The 24928-nt window shown below is 41.3% G+C and overlaps 1 protein-coding gene across 14 annotated transcripts in view; it reads right to left on the reverse strand.

Annotated features, from left to right (window-relative positions):
- ZBTB20 (zinc finger and BTB domain containing 20) overlaps nt 1-24928 on the reverse strand; it is a 452132-nt gene that overhangs the window by 31585 nt on the left and 395619 nt on the right. For all 14 annotated transcript variants that reach the window (XM_082751625.1, XM_082751617.1, XM_082751629.1 and 11 more), the window contains one exon: nt 2433-2529. The gene's annotated coding sequence lies outside the window, so the exon portion shown is untranslated. The remainder of the gene's footprint in view (nt 1-2432; nt 2530-24928) is intronic.

The following is a 24928-nucleotide window of genomic DNA, read 5'->3' on the forward strand; positions in this document are numbered from 1 at the left end:
CTGCTACCTTTACCCCTTCTTGCTGCCACTAATGCATTTGGCCTTCCTGCCCCCAGTTCTCCACTTGCTCTCCACACATGATTTCTTTGCATACATCTCCCCTGCAGCCAATGCTTGAGTTTGGAATGAATTTCCCCTTGATGGGTTAGCAAGTTCTTACAGCTGAACCCCCTCAAATCAGCTCTCTGTCAAAACCAGGTAATGTAAGTTGTTGAGCTTCAACTACTTTTTACAGGGCAGCTACCACAAATGCTTGAACACACCTTTAGGGAAGGAGCAGCTCTTTGTCCTGCGGAGAGAGCAGGTTAGCAATGAACAAACCAGCTCAGGTCTTGGATCCTGTGTCGCTGCACAGAACCCACAGCAGTATCCTGGCTCTCAGGGGAAGCTATGATACTGTGACTGTACAAGAATAATACTACATAATGAACAATAATGAGGCAGTTTTCAGCCTCTGAATACAGGGAGGGCTGGGTCACCAACCAGACCTTTGTTCGTCGCATACTAAGCAGCATGGAGGGAACATGCCACAGGGTTGCTGATGTTAGGAGTGCTGCTGCTGGTTGAGTTTGCCCATCCATGTTCCAGGTGTTATTTCTCTTCCTAGCTGATACTGCATCACCTTCTAGTAATTGCCCTCTGGTTGCCTGTACTGCCCAAGCACTGTACTTAACTCACTAGTGAACAGTTTGTCTGTAACCTTAGTAACCCACACAGACTGTATATAATTAAAAAAAATGGCTTCTTGGACCCTAAAAATACCAGGGTGTGAAAACAATTCATGTCTGGTTTTAAGCAGTATTTTTTCCCAGTGCTGTGCTGCACATTCTTCCTCTGCCTGTATGCGACTAACACAGCTCCTGATAGCAGAGCTTATCACTGCCAGTGTTGTGTCTCTTCCAGACGTGACATTGACAATACATATTTAGAAACTGACAAAGTGAAAGAGAGAGATGAGTATAATCACTGAATAAAAAACAAAACAAAACAAAAAACCCACAAAACACACCACGACAACAAACAAAACCAAACAAAACACAAGAGCAAAAAGCACTTAAATCTGCTCAAAGCCCTCACCTCAAAATTCAGGGCACACTGAATTTTGGAGCCACAGGTGGAGCTTCCTGAGCCAAGCTCGCTTTAAAAAAAACCCTAAGCCATCCCAGTTTTCCTGCCAGAAGTGTTGCTTCAGTAGTAAGAAGTCCTGCACAGGCTGACTGCCTGAATATTCACACAGCTTCTCTGATGATTTTGCAGCCACATTGATCTTCATGCTGTTACAGCTACATGAGTGGCAGTTTGTTTAAAATCTCTGATTGCAAGTTTGTATCATACAATAGAAAACACAAACTCCTGAAAACATCGCCATAAAATGTAATATGAAAGAGAAATCCCAGCAGAATACTGCAGAACAAGAATGGGAGGCATGGAGAGCTGACAAGAGAGGCCCAATGTTCTTGTGCAATAAAAGCTTGGAAAATTTAATCAACGCAGAAAAGTAAAATAAACTCCAAAATCCCTTACAGGAGACTGATTAACATAATCAAGTTAAACTCAGAGATTAAGTTCAACTTATATTGAAATTTGCTGGGTCTGTTTCAGACCTGAAATGGGGCTGATATGCCCCCAAATTTGTCCATTTTTTCCATCTAAACCACAAACCTCATAAAAGTTACTCCCTGCCTATGAAACCTGCCTCACTTACAACCTCAGAGCATCTTGGCTACAGCAACACTGCCACAATACTGGCAAGCGCTGAGAATTGATCATAAATCAAAACTATGAGATCTACGGGGAAAAAAAAAGCGGTGCAAATAACACACAATTGATCGTTTCAGAGCATAATAGAACCACAATGCAAAGTCAAAATTGTCTTAGAATCTCAGGCAACTTTACCTATGTAATCCAGCCAAAATTTACCAAATTGTAATGGCCTAAAGTAACTTCTGTCCAAATTAGAGATGACTCAAAGCCTGGAAAGAACAGATTAAACCTTTAAGGACTTGCAGTAAATTCAATCTGCATTGCATGAAACACCAGCGAGAGGAAAGGTGTCTCATTAAAAAGTAATAAGAATAAAAAAGAAGATAAACACTCTGAAGACAAACATGGATGAATCGACTACAACAGCACGAACTAGAGCAGGGAGCAGGGAGAACCTGCCAAACGAAAAGACACAAGCACATCAAACCAGCCATGGCTGAACTACGCTGTGAGGCTACGACTTAAATATTTAACAGCTTTTTATTGACATATTTTTTTGCCCACATATTTCCTTGTAAGTTTCAAAAGCAAAACTTAGCTTACACTCATCAGTAATGCTCACAGGTGCTGCAGTTTGTTTTTGTTTTTTAAATATGTCTTTTTTTTTTTTTTTTTTTTTTTTTTTTGCTGAAACAAGCAGTCTTTTATAAGAGATAAAATATACTTACAGTGGTTTCCAAATGGTATCACTCTTCAGGTAAATTACTCCAAGCCTTGGACCTAGTGCAGACGTTCATTGGGGCAGGGAACAGAGAGAGGCTGTGTCTGTACCAGAAAGAACCAAAAGGAAAGGTCAGGGGGGAAATAATAATTATTTACCAAGAGCAAGAAAACTTGCTGCAATGCTAACTGGCATTCTCCACTGTCAGTACAGCTGGCTGGAGCCTGGTTCAATCTCCCCAGCCCCATCTGTAAATGACAACAGAATTGGTCCCCGGCTACCACAGGCTACCCATGCAACCTATTCTGGTGAAGTTGGGACAGAGAGGACGAGCCAGCAAAAGGCTATCAGTAGGATTCATTCTGAGAAGTTGCTCACTCTGACGGCATGAGCACGGAGAAGTGATGGAGAGCTAGCACAAACTTGGCACCAAAATGCATCTCATCAGAACAACAAGGCTAGTCCTGTTCAGAGCAGCAACAAACACTTCCTTAGAACTAAAAGGCAGGAAAAGGAAGGAAAAAAAAAAAAAAACAACAACCTCCTTCGCCTCTTTTGCTGTCTTTGCATCACAAAAATGACGGCTCACATCAAAGCAGAAACCCCACTTATCTCCCATCGGCCACCAGGTCGACTGCAGTGAGGCCAGTGAAACAGCTTATTGTCAGCCCTTCGGGAAAGAGGCAGCTCAGCAGCAGCTTTAAGTCTGAAACGTCCCGAGCTCAAGAGGGAGTTGGGCTCAATGGACTAACACAGAAGTGGATCCAAAGAGAAACCTCAGCTCCAGTATTTATTAGAGGGTGATTTCACCACCCAGACCTAAGTTTTTGGGAGTATTTACATTTTTGGGGGACTTGAATCCTTCGCTAGACTAACAGAGCTCCTCCTTTGCTAACTTCGTATGATCTTTGGGTGGCTCGTTGTGGATGTTGGAAATGTGTCTGAAGTTAACATCCAGAGACAGAATTAAATCCTGCTTACTTCACTTATGCAAAGAACTCCTGGGACATCAGCATATTCAGTCCTACCCACAGTGAAGCCAATGGTGCTGTTTCCATGAATAAATAATTTTGCCTGCTCTGATCCGACAAGAAAAGCAAATATTTGCTTTATCAAAGAAATCAAGGAGGTGAACAAAAAATGATAAGAGATGTAATTGTTATTTCACAGGTAGTTAATGTCACTGTGCAAGTTGGAATTTATGTCTGTAAATGCAACACAATAAAGAAAACCCCACTGTTAGTGCAGCAGGAACACTGGAATGAGTGCCAGCAGACACAATGAAGGATTTTAGATGACATTGGAATAATGTGCTTCACAAAATATACATTCAGTTTTATGTTCAATTTACACATTTTGTAATGATGACGCTTACTGGAGACTGGGATATATGCTACATACTCATTTCAACAGGCTACACAAAATCCATCAACTGCACTTCACAGGGGCTCAAAAACCATCTTTGATTCCAGTTTTTGTGGGCTCTCCCTTCTTGAGGCCTGCTTTGAATTGCAGATTGTGAAAATTTAAACAGAAAAAAAAAAATCCTCAACTCAGCCTGAACCTCTGACTTTCACCGGAGTTTGGAGTGGAACCATATGCCAGCATCAGGTTAGCTCAAAAGAACTGCACAGAACAGTGACACCTTTGACCAGTGCGAAGGGTTGAATTTCAGAAGTGCAATAATGCCCAGCGATTCTGCAGATTGAAGTCCTTGCTAACACGCAGTGTGGCTTACTTTCAAACTCTCCTTTCCCCTTCTGTGCGCGCCCCACCTATTCTGTTAATGCTGACCTCCCTTCTTTTATCCACTTTGAACACATCTGTCTTTTGTCTGGCTGCTCCTCGTCTTTTTCAGGCATACATCCTGCATGCCTTGAAGAGTGCCCAGTACTTCAGTCGCCATGCATTTTTAACTTGTACCAGAAGCAGAAAATCACAGGATCGGGTCTTTAGTCTTTACTTCGGCAAAACTCCTGCTCACTTCACTCCTAATTTCACACAAGAGAAGTCTAAGAACTGAATGTACTAATCCTGCATATTTTGTCACCTCTCTCTTTGTGTGTGTCATTTATTGCTCTTCCAATCTCTGGGATTCCAATCCAAGTGGCTCTCTGTCATAGCGCTGCCTAGCACTCAATCTGGCTTCACATCAAAGGTCAGGGAAACAAGTTGTTAGAGATGGGCTGTTCAAAGTCTTCTACAAAATCTGTGCACTAAAACCCCCGTGGAAATCTGCGCTTAGAATATTTCCATTTTTCTTCATCTTTTTTGCTAGGGCTTTGGAAGATACATCTCTTTTCCTCCAGCGTGATGCACGTAAAGCACTGAGATCATCAATGGTTGGCAGGTACGTTTTAAGTACAAAACATCAACAAAGCTGGTGGTGCTTCAGAAGACATGCAGAGCACCACAGAGAAGGAAACACCCCCAAAATTGCTAAAAGTTTTTATCTAGCTAGAGAAAAAATAGAGGAAAATGATTTTTTTGACCACGAGAAGATTGGGCAAAAAGAGAGACATGCAGGACAGCAGGCAAATTTGATGTGTGGCACTGGGTTTAGTCACTTTTTCCCTATCTACCTGGGCTCCTCTACTGAGAAAAGGAAAACATTAACATCCCTGCTCCACGAGGTACTGTGTTCTTAATTAAGATCTTGGAGGATAAGCTTTCTGGATGAATGCATTCCAGAAATGCAGACTGCTATTACTTAAATATTCCCACTAACAATACTAACTCGGGCATTTTATGTAACCTCACATTTATTCCACCTTGCTCTTCTCAAGCTTTATCTGGTAATTTAGAGGGTGTAAGAAACATTAATTGTATTACTGCTTTTATTAAGGAAGGTCCGTTTTATGATAGCAGTGATGTACTACAGATTTTGATTTAGGATGTACACTTCAGGTCAATTTCTATAGTGGCTTCAGTGGAGACACAGTGGACATAAAGTCAGCAGAAAATGTGGTACTTTACATAATAATGCTGATGATTAATGGGCTCCCAAACCATAACTCCATATTCTGATGTACTGGCCCTCCTCCTCCTCCCTCCTGAAATTTGTGTCTTGACCCTTTCATCTCGTTTGCCACCTTTCCAGAGCCGTTCATTAATCAGCACCATTGATCTGATGCGGTCTGTCATATCCTATTACTTAAAACACACACAAGCAAGCATTGGCCTGACTCTGATCTTTACGCAACACACCGCCACAATATTTCCTTTATAGAAGGCTGAAATACTATAAACATCAATTTCCTGTTGGTGCTCAGTCCTGAAATTTGCTTTTTCTAAGTTTGTTCCCTGTGGGACGTTTCTGTCTCTGCCCCTAATTACACTTCTTTCTGCTCAGAGACATCACCGGACCCTTTCAGTATTCCCTCTTTGTTCGGGGCACCCACACGTTCAACCTGCAAGACACAACCAGCAGAATAGCTCTTTCTCTTCGTGCATGAGCTTGAGACCTGGTACCACAGTTTTCTGTTACTTTCTTTTAGTGACTCCTGATCAAGGGAGCTCAATTTTTTTTTAAGTTAATTGCTATTTATTTTATCCCTGCAATGCTTTTTCCCCCTCGTATCTTCAGAAGTCTGCTCCTTTCTGCCTTCTGTGTGATCCCTAGTAATGAAAAAATTAAAAGATGAGCTTTTTGTGAGCTTATTTCTGATTATTATTTGCTGCGCTGGCACAGCACAGTCTATCATGAGGCAATGGAAAATAAGAACTCGCTAGTGCCACAGAAGTAAGCACGTCTGATCTTAATCCACATATTGTACAGGTCTCTTGAGTAAGGTGGGGTCAGTTTTAAATGACGCTTTCACAATCACGGATATATTTTCAGACTCAGCTGTCTAGGTTAAATGCAATTCTTTTTTGCTTACTTTTTCTCTACAGGAGTAGCATTTTGGGTGAAATTTTTAAAGCAGCACTGAGAAGGAAAAGATGAGAGCAGCGGCGTTAACCATCAACAAACGTGACTCGGGAGCCAGCTTCTTGCATGAAGTGGGTGATTCCAGATGCACTTTACTGTTTCCTTTTCAAAAGAAAGCACATCCTCTGACTAGGGCAGGCTGTGGCATTTATGTTAAGTGAACAAGGTTAGGACGTCGGCTACCTGCAGAGGTAGGTATCCGACCGCAATGTCTTCAGCAGAGATCAAGATGCGCTATTACATACACGACACCTTTCCATCAAAGACCAGAACTCATGCCATAGAAAACAGAAAAAATTACCAGCACAGGGCACATTATCAGAAGGCCACAGTGTGAATTTTTCTCAACAGTCAGGCCTTCATCTGTGAGAAGAAACTGCTCATTTCTGTACTCTACTGGGAAAACCGTATGTCCACTATCTGTTAAGTGGGCCTGAAATTCAGAAATTAATTTGTTAATGGGTTAGACATTTGCAGAAAGCCTGTTTAAAGAGGCTGGACTGCTCTAGCCTAGTAAAGGCCAACTTCCCATAAGGACATCTTTGCAAAAGTACTAGAGAAAAAAACCTCTCCCTGAAGTCCCATGGGTTCTTACTGAAATCTGGAATAGCAATGCAGTTTGTAGTAATGTCTACATCACGTTCCCAGTGTTTGTCTCACACACCCTCTATGACTTGTCTGTATCTGCTTCTTTTTCCCGTCTCTCACTCCTTTTTATCTGAGAGTCTAAAATTTCACTTCTCTTAACAGGCAGTTCTTTTCTTCACTTTGAATTTGGCACTTCGAATGGGCATTTTCTAGGGATCACTTTCATCTGATGATTCTTCTGATATTTCTTGCTATTTTGCAAGTAGTATTTCTTAATGCAACAACTACCTACACTTAAGAGCTAAGGTCCAAAAGGACAACTCTTCTACCAACCTTCCCCTCTGCTCCCTATGCTGGACACTCCCTCCTGCCCTAGCAAGTGGTACAAGGCCTCAACCATGAACTTTTGGAAATGTTCTCTCTCATTTAACATATATATTGAGTTAATGCTTATTTTCCACTGATGAAGATCTCATAATGCCTGGTGTGTCGGGTGCATAAGTCCAACCTTTGCAGAGAAGTAGGTTAGATAGCACATAAGCAGATTGTAGGTCAGTCTCCTGGCTAAACCTCGCTGTGGGCAGACAGTAAAGTCAAGGGGTGCACCTTCCCCCTCATCATAAAGGGCCAAGAGAGGAGGAAGTCCAGCCCAGCTACTCTTTGGGTTTGGTCCTGAGAAAAATCAGGGGAGACGGAAGAGCTCTGGCAGGCACATGAGGAAGATGGAGATACAGAGGAGATGTTGGAAATTCAAGCTCAGAGCAGGCACATTTACACACGTTTCGGCTTAGATATTTATGGAGAGGGCCTACTGGCCCCCATGACCAAAAACCCTATGGCTCTGAAAGGAAAAAAAAAGACTTAAGAAAGCCATGAGGTGCTACTTAGTGAAATGATGTTAGACATCTGTTAGGACTTTGCACTCCTGATTTGAAATGCTGAAGATAGCTGGTACCTGAAAGAGGCGACTAAAAGTCAGTAGACGGTAGGCTTAATCAGAGCAGAAGCAGATCATTGAAAGGCCTGATGTAACATTCAGTCAGACATTCAAATGAACACAAAAATCTACAATGCCAGACTGAACCATGACAGTGTGTCAGACTGTGAGTTGTCTTTCACAAGTGGTAGAGAAAAGAAACGGTATTGTACGTGTAGATAGATATACACTTACATGGCAACAATATATGTGTACAGTTATAAATACAATTACTATTTTTAAATTATTCTGGCAAAATATTGTTCTCTATAATGACACAGAATTCTCCACATTCCTGCAGTGGAGCCATCACAATCGTTTCTCAATGCTCAATGACAACACGTACTTCTTAAAGCAGTTCATTAAAGTAGGGCATGACTGGGGGAAATACGTAAGGTCATGAATTTATTGTTGCTGTTTTCAAATATGGGGTAAATCTATGCTCAGTGGAACTGCACCTACATGAACCTTCCATGGAACAGACTGATTTCTGGATCATCCTTGTATACCGCTAGTGTTGTTGAGTTTTAAATGCTCATTTTCTACTGATACCTACTATTACTAGAAGCAGTTTGAGGATATAAGAAGCCCCATGCATTCATGTGCTGCTGCAGTAGGTTACAGTGCATCAGGACTATAGTATGAAACTCAAAAGGTTGATGGGAGGGGAACAAGGTGAGAGGTTTTGAAGCCATGAACACTGAAGAGGGCCAGCACAATCAGAATATTGCCTTGTTACCAAGAAGAAGGAACTTGGACAACATGACCCTTACTTGCTCTCCTAAGCAAAGTTCTCACAAAAAAACGAAGGTGTAGTTGTGCTGCAGTTATCACCAATGTTTCTGCCACTGAAATATGAGTTGCCATCACTGCAATCACCAGAGACGAAAATGTGTAGAAATTAAATTGTTACAGCAATATATCTGCCTAAGCTACTGCTTTGGCTAGATGAGCCAGATTAGCTCATGACAGATGAGCTTCATGAACATTTCATTGCCAAGGAACCCTGTCAAAATATTGGTGATTTCTCCGAATCTGTTCAACATCATGGAGATGTCAAACGAAATCTGAAAGGACATTATTTTTCAGGAAGAACAAAAACAATGAAAGCATATGAAGAGAATGAGCTGAGTTTTTTCCTCCTCCATTACACATTGCTGTGGTTTGATTGACTGCTGTCCTTGCAAATACTTTAGCTTACACCCTGAAACCCTTACTCCAGTAGATGTTGGTGAACTGAATGTCTGCAAAAAATACACATCTCCGTGTTCCAACAACCAGGATTGCAAATTGATAATGTACTTTTACCAAGTTGCAGGTACTGTTTCATCACAACACGTATCGCACTATTCATACTACCGGCAATGGCTCTACCATAATCCTCCTCACTCATAGTCGCAATGCTACAGAATTGGATGTATCCAATGTCTGGCCATCACATTTGTACTTCTCATCAATCACAAATCTGAACTGCATTGATATAATTATGGTAGGTGATACACAATGGTAACTGATAAAAATCTTAGAAATCAGACTCTACTTCTTCAAGGTTTGTTATTTAGAAGACACAATGAGATACTATTTACCTTCATTTATGGTATAATTCCACGCAAGCCAAAGGAACACTATGAGATATAAATTTTGATGGATTTGATCCATTTGTCCCAGAATAAAACAATTTGATCCATTTGTCACAGAAAAACAAAACAAAACAAAACAAAACAAAACATCACACACAAACACAAAACACACACACATACAAAACAAGACAGACTAGTAAATAAAACTTCTACTCATATATCTGGTTTTCTCAAGAACCAAGAGCCAAGCTATCAACCTGATAAACAGAAAAATCAAGTACCCTTCCCTGCTCTCCTCTCCTCCAAAAAAAACACCACAAAAACATCATCTTTGGGGAATTCTCCTCTCTCGCTGAGCTTTTATTATGAGACTTGTTTTAGAAGGAGCAGAAGAAACTTGCTACCTAATCCACCAATGCCTCTGCTAGAGGAAGATTTATATTAAAGATCATGTCTGCCTACATTCTGAGGGGCAAGGTCTGAGACAAGGAGCTTTTTCCTAAGATTTTAAGATTCATAGCACTGTTGCCCAAATGCTGAGCTAAACAACGATGTTACTGACAGTCAGGAAAAATACTCAAATGATTTAGAATTTCGTTGTTGTTGTTTTGGATGACTGTCTCCTGTCTCTGAAGATTTCCCTTGCAAGTCAATCATTAAAGAGTCAGTAACCAACACAATGAAAAGACTAGGTAAAAAGAACCACAAACGTGTTTTCCCAAATATGCATACCGTTCTTCCCGTGTGCTTGCTGCCTCTGGCCTCAAACTGTACAAATGAAAGCTTGTTTGATTTATGTCAAAAACTATATATAAAATATCACACAGGATCCACAGAGAAACAGAGCCACTCTGGGCTTTGGTTTCATTATCCATTGAGGAATAACTGACTGCAGCCTTGGAGTACGTAGAACTGATCAAAGCGTTTGCTTCCTCACAAGCAAAGAGAAACCCACTGTAGATTTCCTGTTTCATGCTTCAATGCCAAAACACAATGAAAAAAAAAGTTCTAGATGAACACGTGAATTATTCTAAAACATTGTTCAATCAGATCTGATGGCTACGCGCATTTGCGAAGCTCGTCATTTGAAATGTCAAGTCACTGACAGCAGCGTGTCCTGAGGTGTGAGGTATGTTTGTGATGATAATAGTAATTATTATTATTTTTAAAGTTATGTATCATCTGCATCAAAACAGGATTTTTCTTATGTATATCTGAAATGTAAAGATGTCAGTGACAACCGTGTTATTCAGGTCTGGGTTTTAAATACCCTGTGCTAGAAAAGGTCAGAGTCAGGATATGACTAAATACCATTTCTAAAGCGCTTTGAGTTATTTTTCACTTTTCTCCTTAAACTTCATGCAGTGTGGCTGATGGAAAATGATTACTAACATTAATAGTAGCTGAAGTGATTTCTACTCTGCACAGCATATACAGCATCATGTGGTAAGGAAAATAACAGCTATAATTATTGTTATTCTTATTCCAGTATTAACAAATCATAAACTCTTGGGATTTATTGAAATTCAGCTCTCCTCTGAGCCTCTCTGAGGCTATTTCTCTGGTCATTTCAAAACTTTCTTGAATGAAACTGAAGGCAGTTGGCTCTGTTGCTGGATAAGTTCTGCTAACGTAGGAGGGCTGTCTCCTGAGTGCTAAAAAGACCATTTCCAAATCTTCAGCATCTTCTTCCTTGACAGCAGAAGTTACTACACAGAATGATTTAGATGTTGCTGAAATGAAATTCTGCAGGAGATCCAGTCTTCCAAGAGGAGACGTGGTAAGGATTGGCAGTGACTTGTGGGAACCTAATAACAACTTCCCCACCTTTTATTCCTGGAAGGTCACACGCTGTAGACAAGCAACTCTCTGGTGTTTGCTTTGGTGTTCTGAACATAACCCTATTTTTTCCCCATAAGAAACAAAGTTCTGTAAAGAAGAGATTGGATCTTTAACTATAGGCAATCTGACAGCTACCTTACTCCTGCTATCTCCCAACAGAAATTGTCATACGAAAATGGCTCATATGAACAAAATCATGAAGGAGCTTGCAGATATTTTGATCTCTGCCACGACCAGCAAGAAGTACCATAGGAGATGGATCAGGAATCTTAGCTGTAGGGGAGCTCAGAGCTATTCTAGTTCAATGAGATTTCACAATTTGCTCTAATGAAGAGCGCTGGCAGAAGTTCAAAGCTACTCCAGGTCTCGACTCTCCCTCCACATTACTATAAAAATGACTGTAGAAGTGTTAACTGCAGAGGAGCCAAAAGTTGTTTTGGTTCCAGCCTTCCCCAGCAGGAGTAACTGAGAAAATAGAGTAGGAGTGTTAGTTCTGCTCCCAGCTCCCTCAGCCTCGTGCAGAACACCAGAGACGCCGCCGGGAACACAGCAAAGTGTGCCCAGCGCTGTCCCCTGTCCCAGCTCCTACCTCCTCAGCCGCTCCCTGCAAAGGCCACGGATATGGGTGCATCAGCTTGGTAACTCCCCAAATACTTCAGAATTACCATTAACCTCTGCTGCTGATAACCCCACGGCTGCTGGAGAGGCAGAAGTTATCAGGAGAATGGCTGTATTCAGCCAGCATTGATTTCTTCAGCCTTTTGTCTGTGTCTGCTTTCTGTCTCGTTTGGAGGTGGTTACTGTTACTACAAGTAGCATGAATCATGTCTCTGTTAAAAAACAGAGCTTCAATTGTCTTACATAACCCCTGGTAACTGAATGTCTAATAATAGCAAGCCATTTCCAGGTAGGGAATCTGTCTGTGTCCCAGACCCAGACACATGCGCGCGCATGCACACACATATTCATATTACTTTTTACACCTCACTTCTGGGAAGGAGAGAGCTTTTAACATGCAATGTGACAGTTCTAAGCTGCAGGACCTGGCAACTACTATTTTAAAATGCCATTTTTTTCACTTATTGCCTTGAGAAGCTGGTCCAGTACGAGCAATTTGCTTCACAGCCCAAGCAGCGAGAGGTAGGGAAAAGAAAACGTAACAGCAGTGTTTGGTTTTGAGAAAGCATTAAATGGCAAAGACCGTGGCTGGATCTTGACCTGAAAGGTTAACTCTTGCTAGATGTGAACTCTCCATCTGTCTCTTAGAGAAGGCTCACGTTTTGATAAAGCTGTTACTTTCCCTAGTTCTGACAAACCTTTATGTTTTAATTCCCTCAGTTCTCCCCTTGATACAGTAAAGGAAATTATGCAACTCCCTCATTAATGCAAGGCTAGTAGATAATGTTGCAAATCAACACTGAGGTCTTCCAATGAAACTTTTTATTTGTATTGTAACCCACAACTAGTAAACAGAAAGGAGGAGTTTCTAAAGATTATAATGGCCTCACAACAAATCTGAACTTTTCAGTAGGAGGTCAAAGAAGAAATTCTCCCTGGTAATATTGCTGCTGTTCTGTGAGACATTGGACTGTCTCTCCTCTTGCCAAATGGGACAAAATTTTGCTGTAGAGAAATGTGCTGTCTGGCCCATCAATTGTAGTATCCTGATTGTGGTTAATAACTAACTTAAGACTCTTAAAAGGAAGAGAAAAATGCAGATGGAATGGTTCCAGGCTGTTTCACAAGGTTTTCCAAAGAAACCTGTTCCTCTGACCTCTCTTACCATCAACCAGCATATCTTGGCACCTCAGTTTGTATTATGTGGTATTACCAACACAAGAGCCAGAGTTCAGCCATTCCAATCTCCTACGTTTTCTTGCTTTAAGAGATGGATCAGAGTTGGGGATTTGGAAAGCCAATTTCACTTCTGGATTTTTCAGATTTGAGAGATCAGTTTAGGTTCATCTCTTCACTTTCAGGGAATTTGATAATAAATAGTTAAAAGCTTAATGGATGACATAATGAAAAAATGTTTTCCTTTAGCTTTTATTTCTAAGGTTATTATCTTTTCCAGCTCATAAAATCTTTCTTGTAAGTTTGTTGGAAGTATTTGAAAATAGGAAGGTTGAACAGATCAGATGTCAGACTCTGGTTCTATGTCTACTTCTGACCAAGACGTACCATATAACCAGACAATAACTTTGAAGAAATCCATATTTGCCTGTTCTGCGACCTGTGGACAATCATTGACAAAGTGGTATTGTGGGATCAAGAGTCTTATTAGCGTCCTGGATCCACCAACCACTGGACAGTAAAGTCTGAACTGAACTACAGCTAAATAGTTTTTGAACTCATGAACTGATTGGACTGGTCAATGGGTGCACACTGGCTTTCATGGATGCCCTCCAAGTAAGTTAGTCTCTAATATTCATATGATCTCAGACGGATTTCTGTGAGTACAACTGGGAAAAAAAACAGACTGGTACTTTTATTTGTTATCAAATAAAAACCAATGGTTGAGCAGCCACAAGCCTACTGCGAAAAGTCCAAAGACCCAAGCAAGTGAAAAAAACAAATCAAACAAGAAACCTGCTGAGTTGTAAACTGTAGTTTATCAGTATCATGCAGTCATGATGAGCTGACTGTGTTACTGCCCTAGGGTAAGAAGTTCTTACCTTTTCTGCAGGAAGTCAAATTAATTTGCCTTCACTATCTAGTAATCCCCTTGTCAAGCAGTAAGAAATTCAGATATTGGCCACTGTGTTACAGCGTACTATTTAGAAAGTTGAAAGAAAGAGAGAAATGAACAGAAACCACAGATCATGCATGAGTTGCTGAACTTGCAACACTCCCTCTAGAAAAACAGGATTAATATTTAAATTGCTGATCACAGTGCTATGTCCCAGATTCCAGCTAAGCACCTGGGAACACAACACACCTTGTTACACCAATGGGACTGCAACTCCCATTGAAAATGTTCACCAATGTTCACACAGTAAAGGGTTAAACCAAGCTTGATCTCAAGTTTATAAAGGCATCCTAACTGGCTTCAAGTAGACACCAAACATCTCTGCATCTGGAAAATGGAGCCTGCAATTGACTGTTCTGTGCCATCTGCTCTCAAGAACATTTTCTGCTTGGGAGTTGCATAAGCAATGAAAAAAAAAGCACACAAACAACTTCCTGTACCACGTTTTTGGTCACTTGTAATGATGCATTACAAAGTAAACCAGCTAAATATGCACAACTGTGCCTCACTCCAGATGACAACATGTATTATATAAGAGCAATCCCTGACAGAAAGGCATTTACTTTAAAATATCACGACACGAAGAGCACCCAAGGGTAAATATTCACTGTATGTGAGAGTTGGGGGCAAGTGACAGGGAGAATTTTGCCTCCATCTCAAAGACCGAGTACAGGTTAGAAACTAGAAAAAAAATAAAAAGAGTACTTTGTTTTTGATTTACAAAGTTAGACAGAACTTGTGGCATCTCCTTCTGTAAAGGGGAGTTTAACTTGTAATGAATGTAAGCTTTTTGTTGTTATTTAATATGCCTTTAATGTGTTTTAGATTCAAAATTATTCCTATCCCAAAAGCTTTTAAAAACATCATTTGTTTAGACTCACTTTGTTTGTCTGTTGGGAAGCCATGGCCTGATTTAATCTCATATTGTGACATAAATAAAACAATATCCACAGGAATTAGAATAGTTTCACCAGAATAAAAATATCTACCTCTGAATGGGTTTCCAAGCCTTTAAATTGGGTAAGTATGTATGACTTGGCCTGCTTCTCTGATGGAGCCGAATGGAGATGTATTGGGAAAGCCCACTATCACTGCAAGCACAGGGAACTGCTGAAGAAGAAGGGTGACTGAGACCTAAAGTGAAGCCAGGTGCTTAACTAAAGGAAGGGAGTTTGCCTCTGCCTTGGAGGGTTTTTGGTGCTGAAGTTGAGACGAGTTTCCCCACTAATGAACAGACTCAGGCTATCAGTTCACAACCCTTAACACTGGATCACCCTACAATATAGATCTGGCCTGCTTTGGGCATAGGCACGTGATCACATTACTATCAAATTAGCAAGAGTTTATGTTGCTGCGAGAGAACAGACGATATATAATCTAGCCTGAAGTCAGAGTGGCGCAGACAGGTGATATCTGATCTGGCACAACGCCTGCCATATGAAGTTAATCCATTTGTTCTGAAAACATTTGAACTGGTATGTGAATTTATCCTAGATCAACACTTCATGTTATATGGCTACAGTGTTTTCGATCGGGTATTATGACCTGGATCCACTGTACCACCAAACCACAGCTTCAGAAACTGTTTATCCCAGAGATGTTATATCGGCTCAACTAACTTCATCCATCTACAGGAAATTTGGGGGTGCAAACAGCTCCAGGGGAGAGGAGCTCCCATATACCTGAGAAGCAGACGGTCCTTGTAAAGACTACCCTAGTACAGAATAAAGGGGTTTACTTCCAAATCAGCATCTACTAGTGCCAACAGGCCAAACAGACTAAGAACACCATGTCCTCTGATTATCTTCAAAATATGGTGTCTTTTGTTGTTAATATGTGTTTTTCCTAGATAACAGACCCTGTAGGCTAGAACCTGCAGGACTAGATTATTCTCAGGAGAGCAGTTCATTTCTACAGAAATATCTCAGCCTGTGGCAAGAAAGTCTCAAGTTAATGCAAACTGTTTTATGATTTCAGCTGAATTAAGCAGGTGCACAGTTCACGTGGGTCACCTCTGCATGGGAAGGAACATCAATATATTTTCTGTACCTACAATTCATTAATAACAGAACCTGGTTCATATCCTCTTTGCTACAGCATCCTTCCTCTGCCTCCCTTTGCCACCTAGCCCCTTCCTCCTTGACTAATGCCTTACACCTCCAGCCGTCAGAGAGACACCGAACAAATTTTTTTTCATAATTATACTGGTGAGTCTCCTCCAGTTTTCATGAAAGTTACATCCTCATAAATGAGAGCAGAATCCGTCCCTCTGTCTTTTCCAAAGGAAGACTAACGATCAAATAATTTTCTCACATCTCTGTTTGCACTTTCACAGTCTGGTTACATTGATTTGTGTCTCATAAGTAGACATTTCCTTTGTTGGTTACAAATCAATGTTATAGACCTAGCCTGCCTGCACATTTTTCCCTTCCCTCTTACTGTGTGAAAAACAAAGTGCAGCTTCAATTCTTCTTGCTTTATAAATGCAAACTTCCTTGATGAAGCAAAAGAGAGAAAAGCAGATAAAATTCCAGCTCTCCTGCAAAAAAAACAGGAAACGTCTGTGCTTAAATTTCTAATTACTAAGATGCTTTATGGTATGATAAACACCTTTATCATTCCAGTCCTGCCACGGTTTTGTTAACCTAGTTATAATCCTCTGCTTCAGATATCACAAGATTTCCCATAGCAGCCCACTGTGATATCACAGACAGATATGACTTCATGGCATGAGTAAGGAAAAAAAGAGGCAAAGGTTTTAGTCTGCAGCAGGACTGAGCTGCCACACAAAGCCCCTGAAAAGGATGGAAAAGAAAAGGGTTTGCAATTGGTTACTGAGAGGCAGTGAGCTTTTTGACTGGAGTATGAAAATACAACAGTGAAGATAGCTGGGTATTTTACTACAAATGGATACGCATGATAATAGAAAAGGAGTAGTAAGAAACAGAGCCATCAATCAGAATATACCAAGTGAAAGAAAGAACAGGTGTAAATGTGGAACATCTCAGTTTGATTTGCCTTTATTAAAAGAGCAAGAAAAAAAGAAAAAAAAAAAGTAAAAGCAGCTTCAAGTCAATCTCATCAATTTTAATACTAAGAAGAAGTTTAGGAAATGACAGTTCCACCAATGTGATGGAAAACTCAGGGCTGCCAAAATAAAAATAGAAATAGATTAGAGCTGGCATCAATAAAAATAATAATAATAAGGTTTAAAGGATGTGAGATCAAAAAGGAAAATAAAAAGTTTTACAAATATGAAACAAGGACTGCTATGCTGCCGTCACCACCATCAAAGAACATCTTCAGAATTCAAAAGGGAATTTTATTTATTTTAAAGAACAGCTCTATGAATCAGGAAATCTGGGTCCTACTTACACCTCTTCTGGGGAATCTATGCCTGGCCTTGAGAAAGATATTTCAGTGCTCTGTGCTTCAGCTTCTCTGTAAGGCCAGTCAAGTTAATAACAGATCAACTTCACAAGCAACTTACAAAGTTTAATTCATGAGTGTTGAGAAAATGCTTTGAGTTCTTTATGTAGAAACTATTGTAAGGAAGGAGAGACAAAAAGGAATGTGAGGATTCAGGTAACGCTTAAAAAAGAGATTCCACAACTCAACCGTTTCCTGGAAATCACAGGAAAAGAACAAAGCACTTTCTGCCTGGATTTTATTTCCAAAGGAAGCTTAAAGTTTCCCAGCCAAGTGGGCAATGTTCTCAGTACATTCCCCAACATTACCTCCCCTCCAAAATAGGTAAATCAGCAACTAAGCGGTAACTGGGAGCTCTGGCTTTGCTGTTTGCTTGCTCAGCCTCGCTCCCTCCTGGACTGCAACCCTGCAGCACTGTCTGCGTGTGCCCCGTCCCAGCGAGGCAGCGCAGTGCAGTTGGCCTGGTGGGAAAAGTGCTGAGGAGAAGTTATGGCCAACCACATCTCCCATTCCCTCCTCACTACTTAAACAGCTCAGCACAGCCTCTTGCCAGCAGCAGTTCGGGCAAGAAGCCACAACTGTTGCTCTAAGACTTTGGGGACCAAACACTCAGTCTTTTTGTCCCACCATTCCTCAACTCTAGGCAACTATCTGCTTTGCTTGTGTTTAAAATAGGCTTTCTAAAACTTGTGGGTATTGTAATAGTAGACATGATAGATTGCCAATGATAGATTAAATCCATAAACTAGGTTAGAAAGAAAGAAGAAAGAGACATGAAATGAGCAGACTAAAATCAAGAGAGTTATAAGAACAAACCAAAACTATTCTGAGTTGATGCAACTTTTCCAAACCATTTTACTGAAATGTAAATGACAAAGCTACAAGGTAGCCACGAGATGGACCTGCAGTACCAAATCCATCCAATAATGTTGTTTGGGTTTATCATTGTCATAACTCTGGTTTCTAGTAAGAGTTAATTATAAGGTAAGGACTCGAGAGGCAGAACTGCCCATACTTGGGTTAGTTTAATGATCAGGAATACAGTCTACCAATAAATCCAAGCAGTGATATCTTTCCAGTTCAAGAGGACCAGCACAACCACGTTCACCTATAGCATGGAGGAATCTCAGCATGCATTTCGATGCAACTATATTTATAGCTACTTGTTTACAGCATATGGTGCCTTCCACTCTACTCTGCACATTTTTCCTATCTTGCACTATCAAAGCTACCAGACAGTGGAGAGGTATGTATCTTTCCCTTATCTTATCCTGACCAGGCTTCACTAACAAGGACATAAATTCTGCCTTTTCAATACCAGGCTGCAATTAGCACGGAGGTCGTGACACTGCAGTTAGCACAAAGGTCACAGCAGCTTGGCTACTCAGGGGTTTCCACATTAGAGTAAAGCAAGAGCCCAAACCACTCCGGGCATATGGAAAGGTATAAGCTTCTATAAGTCTGCATATATGCATGCTAGGAATAAATATTTAAGTAACAAACAGCATGAAAACATGAGAATGAGAAAAACAAAGTTGGGAAGCACAACAGCGGTCAAAATATCTAATTGCCAGATGGACAAAATAAATTTACCTGGTGGTGAGCACTGTGAAGAGAAACGAAGTCTTGCCTTTTACATTTCATGCATTTTTAGAAGCTGCTCAGATTATTTATTTACTTTAATCTGACGTCAATTCTGCTGACAGTAAGTGCTAGAGCAAAACTTCAACTGGAATACAAACACCTTAAAAAATTCCAGGTTATCTCAATATGGTGTTCCTTCTTGGTTCTTTATATACATACATTCATACATATATACATATATAAACACCAGAAAGTGAAACGCTGTGGTTCAAGTCACCTGGAGACCAGATCGAGCATTTTGCTGCAGGCTCATGTTACTTTAAAACCTAGTCTCACAAAGGCTCATTACAGGTCAATGTGATTTCTTTCCCTTAACATCTCCAAGGAAGCATCCTTCCCTGCCTTGGATGGACTTAGGTAGCCAAAGGTGAGTGCCAGTATTTGCTACACGTTGGAGCAAGTGGCCTCAAAGTCCCAGCCCATAGGACTGGCTCCGAAAGCAGGTGTAGCTGTTAACTGCAATAACTGAAGTACATGTAACGTGAGAGGCTTATATTCTTACACTTTAGGAAAAAAAGGGGGAGCAAGGGGACTGGAGGAGCCTGAAAGGAAAATTAATAAATTGAGATCAATGGAAGCAGCCTGGAGGCTGCTAAAAAGTCTCTTTTAAGAGCCACAGACAATGGCCACAGTCTAGACCTAACACACACACAGAGAAGAGTCAAGACAAATCAGCACCATTAAAAGCTAAGTAATCACATCACATAACAGCGAGATACAGCAACAGTCTCTCTGTCTGGGCTCGGATGTGAAATCACCTGGAATGTGACATTTGTTTCTGGGCACCTCCTCATCAGAGTGATTGGAGAGAGTTCAGAGAAGAGCCACATAAACCGCCAGGGTGGTGGAAAGACTGAGCTACCAGGAGACGAAGAGCTACATCTGCATAGCCCAGTTACATGCCAATGGCTAGCAGACGAAGGGAAAAGCAGGAAAACAAGCTGGGTGTAATTAAAAGATGCAAATGCCAGGGGAAGGGAAGGGAAGGGAAGGGAAGGGAAGGGAAGGGAAGGGAAGGGAAGGGAAGGGAAGGGAAGGGAAGGGAAGGGAAGGGAAGGGAAGGGAAGGGAAGGGAAGGGAAGGGAAGGGAAGGGAAGGGAAGGGAAGGGAAGGGAAGGGAAGGGAAGGAGAGAGGATAACTAATAACAAAAAGGTGTACAGATAAAATCAAGAGCAGTAACATAAAGATGAAATTCCCGAGAGCAAATAGTGTAGAAGAGCAGTCTCCTTAGGGAAGGAGCTGAAGGTTGACTGTGTGTTTAGGACTGCCCTAGACAAAACAGTAGACATGTGATGCACACACAATCCTTCATTGGCCCTGGCGAGATGGGCTGAGCAGGTCCTGATTGTTTTTCCAGTTTGATGACTCCAAGGTACACTGTGTTTTTCTGGCCTAAAAACCATCCTTAAAAAACATGGAAACCCGCGAAACACACTTTGGCAGGTTAGATGATGATTAACCAGAAGGAGACTAAAATTAATGTTTGGTGGATAACCCTGTGAATTAGATGGAGTTGCACAAGAAGAAAGGATTAGACCAGCAAGGAGCAAAATCTCAAGGGTTGAGGAGGTGGCTCTTTTAGCATCAGATGGTACAATCAGGAACAGCCAGAGGAGTGGATAATCCATTGCATGAAGAGGGAGCAGCATGTATGGATCAAGCAACGGATCTTACAATAACGTGGGGGAAACAGCTTAAAAGAATATGTGACCTCCTGAGCTGTGAGTTGGTCAGCCAGTATTGAGGAAATATAAGTGGCCACAACACAAACCCAGAAACCTGACCTAGGCTCTCTTTGTAAAGCATCCTAAAAAGTCAATGACAAAAAGATCAAGCCTAGCACTCTTCCATACTACTGAACAGTGGATATAAGCTTATAAAAGAAAAAAAAAAAAAAAACAATACTCCCATTACTTAAGTATTAAAACACAGCAAAAAGCTGCATGCAGACAAAATCCATCACAGATCCATGCAGGGGGTGGCAGTGGAAGGAGGGCAAGCGTCTAGAAATGATGAGATGAAACGCTACTGTCACTTCCCATCCATAACCCCCCAGCAGCAAGGAGTGCAGTTGGGAAAACCACCAGCTAAACCTGAGACATAAAAGTTAATACATGAAGCAAAACAGATCCTGACTGATTTCAGCCTGCTCTGGAAATATTCCTTAGCTTTTTAAATGGGAAAGAAAAGAACTTTTAGATGAAAAGCGAGGGGAAGGTAGAGACAGACAAATAAACTTGATTTTACTGATAATTTTCAGCAAGAATGAACTCTGTCTTTATAGCAGTGGTGTTATTAAAGACGAAAATTAGGTTAGTGGCCTATCTATTTGAGTGTCATCTGTTATTCTTTTTATATATTTTAGAACCAAGGCTAAAACATAAAGTTTCTTTGGACCAAAGACACTGATTTAACTCCCCTGTCGCCTTACACAGGAGTTTCTATTGCAGACCCCAGGTAGCCCTGACAGTGCACCACCTCCTGGCACAGTCAGCTTAGCCTAAGGTCTAGGAATACACCTCTACTGACTATGGGATCCTTTTATGATGTGAAGGAAAAAAATCCCACAACACTTCAGGTGACATTACACAAAGTTCATCTCTGTGAATTATTTTTGCACTAGCCCTCCTCACTGGCTCAAATACGATACGCAGAAGACTCCCTTTGTTCTACCTTACTCAGTGGTGCTTCCTGCACAAAATCCTAAACATAAACTCAATGCTGCTTACTGTGCAAATCATGCACTGGAAACTGAAGGTCCAACAATATGGAGATTTCAGAATCAGTATCAGATAATGTATTCTCATTAGTCTTCAGACCATAGCAATTCCTTCCAAACCCCATGATTTAAAGAAAGATTGGTTGTCTCCATTCATAGCCCAACTCCACAACCCCCTGTGCTGGCACAAGTGGGGGACTTGTGAGCTGCAAAGTGTTGGCAAGTCTGAGTAGCCAGAGCGGGATGTCTGTTCAACTGGTTTGATCCCTGCAGCCCACGTATCGTCAAGCCCCAGCCTGGGCAGCCTATTTCTGCACTTTCTGCAGTTCCCCTCTAACTAATTGTATGTACCTGTCTGTCTGCAGAGCCAAATATAGCTCCTTCTGAAAGAACAGAAAGGAATCCCTGCTGAGCGTAATGGAAGACAAGGCTGCCATGTGTCTCACTGGTGCTGCAGAGTCCTGTGACAAAGGTGGCTTGAGGCTTGTGTGTTCATTTTCCAGCTGATACACATTGATAACTTGACCTCTGCACTTAGAAGCTACATGCAATGTTTCGTTGCTTACCTCAGCTTCTACAGGCCCCGTATCTTAAAACCCCACGTATGTCACCGCGGACTTTCCAAGCAGCTGACAGACAAAATGCTTCTGACAGCCATTCTGGCTAGGGTAACACTTAAATATGAGGAGGAAACACAATGCTGCTTGCTCCCTCAAGTGCAAGCTAATTTTAAAGTTAATGCTGTAAGCCCATGGAGATGGGATGCTTTAATGACCATCAGCCTGCCCAAAACCAGCGCTCCTAACCCCATGGGTAGTGCTGACGTGACTGACAGCTGAGAGCTCTTCTAAACACCAAGCAGAGCACTGCAGTCACTAGCAACTCAAACTGCTTAAAATGGTGCGATTTTTATCACTTTGACAATACTTACGACAATTCTCTTTAAGCATAAAGGGATTTTTAAAATTTGCTAAGATTTATAAAATGATCCTGCCTAAAAGTTTGATGGGTGTATGTAAACTGATCTTTGAAATCACATCCAAAGAACAGTCTGATTGTGCCTTATATCAACATTAAAAAAGGTCTCTCAACTCACAGATATGACTTGGGATCTCCTTCCCTTGGTTTACAGAGCCTCACACTCAGCTCACTTTCCCACTTTCCTTTTTCCCTAAAGTCTGGGAAACAGATAGGGCTTTTCCCCCAAACATAACAATTTTTGACTTCCTCTGAGAAAGGGAGAGAAACGAATGTGATAACCTTTGAGACAAGGAGTGTGAGAGATTCGATGTCTGAGCTGATCAAGCTAATTTGTCTGTTGAGAAAGAGACCAAACCCCCTGAAGCCCCTCAAAGATCCAAAAACATCTCTTAGATTATGCCTGAAAACAACCTGGAAGTCGCTGCCATCCAGAGAGCACTAACACATTAAATGCCATGGCAGAAAATATACTACGCAAGCAAGAAGTTGCTTTGTACATGAGCTGAAGTTTTTAAACCATCCCCCACAGAGATAATCATAGTAAGATCCATAACGAGAAAGATCTTGTTACAATTCCTCACCAAACACTAATGTAAACAACACCACGCTTCTATATTCAGAAAGCATCTACATCCCTGACAAGTCTTCGGAGTTTTGAAGACCAGAGAAACGAAAGCTAGACAAATGCAAGCAAGTCTTAATTTCCAGATACGGGTATCTTAACAAGTGAAGGGTGAATTAGGATTTTTTCCTGGTACATAAAGTATGAAGTACCAGAATACCTAATCTCTAATTTATGGCTGATTCAGCTCCTGCTAAAATAAGAGATGCCGGCGGATCCAAATAGGAGGCTAGGACATTTCAAGAAACCCCAGAGCTATTGCCAGGCCTGACTGGCTATGATACACAAAGATGCTTCTTCAGGCAGGAGCAACGAGCGTGGCGGCACCCGACACGAACCATGGTCCTGCTCGAACAGCCCCTTTTTAGCAGGGATCTGCACAGCCTCCCCTGTGCTACTGACTTTCTGTATGCTGCCAGCGTAGGTGCACCTACTGCTGGTGCAACAGATGTTAAAGCAGGAAAACCTGACTCCCAGCGCGGAAGGATTAATGGGGCATTAACATTAAGGCCCCAGTTGTGGCCATTTAAATGCTAACAGCCCTAAGTAAGTTAGCCAAAACACAAGCTTGCAGTGCGAGCCACTAGAACTTAATTATAGAACATTTGGGGCCAAAACTTGCCCCAGGATATGCATGAAGTCATCCTGATGATGCTAATGGAAACCCATGTGCTATATATTAGAAAAGCAACTGGTTCTAAAAAGGGGCTATTTTAAAGCGGAACATAACAGGTTAGTTTTTGCTGAACAGTCCTTTTACTATTTACATTTACAAAAATAAATCACGTCACAGATGCCCCGACTCATCAGCTGGACTCTGATTTACATTCTTCGCTAATATTCCTGCAAAAATCAGCTAAAGAAAAGCTTGGTTTTGAAGCCTAGCATGTTGAATTAATGTTCTGTTAAATCTGGCAGATTTTGTCCATGGTTCTCTATTGACCCTTGTTGTAATTCTCCTTTTGACGCTCTTCTGATGCACCTTTTCCCATCCAAAGTGCTTTTCTGCTTTTCATGGTCCAGAGATGCTTTTTTTTTTTTTTTTTTTTTTTTTGACTGAGCAGAGTGTATTTTCACCTCCTTTTCACCTCCCAGAGCAATATTTCAGGGCCCATCATGAGGTATACCATTAAACCTAAAGCACACACGTGGCTCCCCTCGCATTGCTGCTAACAGGCCTGTTAGATTTCAAAGCTGCTGGGCAGCAGCAGGTAAATGCAGCTTTTGTTTTAGCAGCTCAGTTACAGCTAAGTGAGCATCTGCCCTGGCTGTACACAATCAACCTTCTATTTCAGAGGGGTGTAATTGTCAGTACATTTGCTGCCCTTTGAAACTTGGTGCGAGGCTTCAGCCTGAGGCCCCACTGCAGCCTTTAGGACATTAAAAGCCCCATCCTTCGCTGCTTGCTACCATATGCCATTATTTATATCCCTGTAAAATG

Source organism: Aythya marila (genome assembly GCF_965140915.1).
Source record: "Aythya marila genome assembly, chromosome: 1".
Lineage (NCBI taxonomy): Eukaryota > Metazoa > Chordata > Aves > Anseriformes > Anatidae > Aythya > Aythya marila.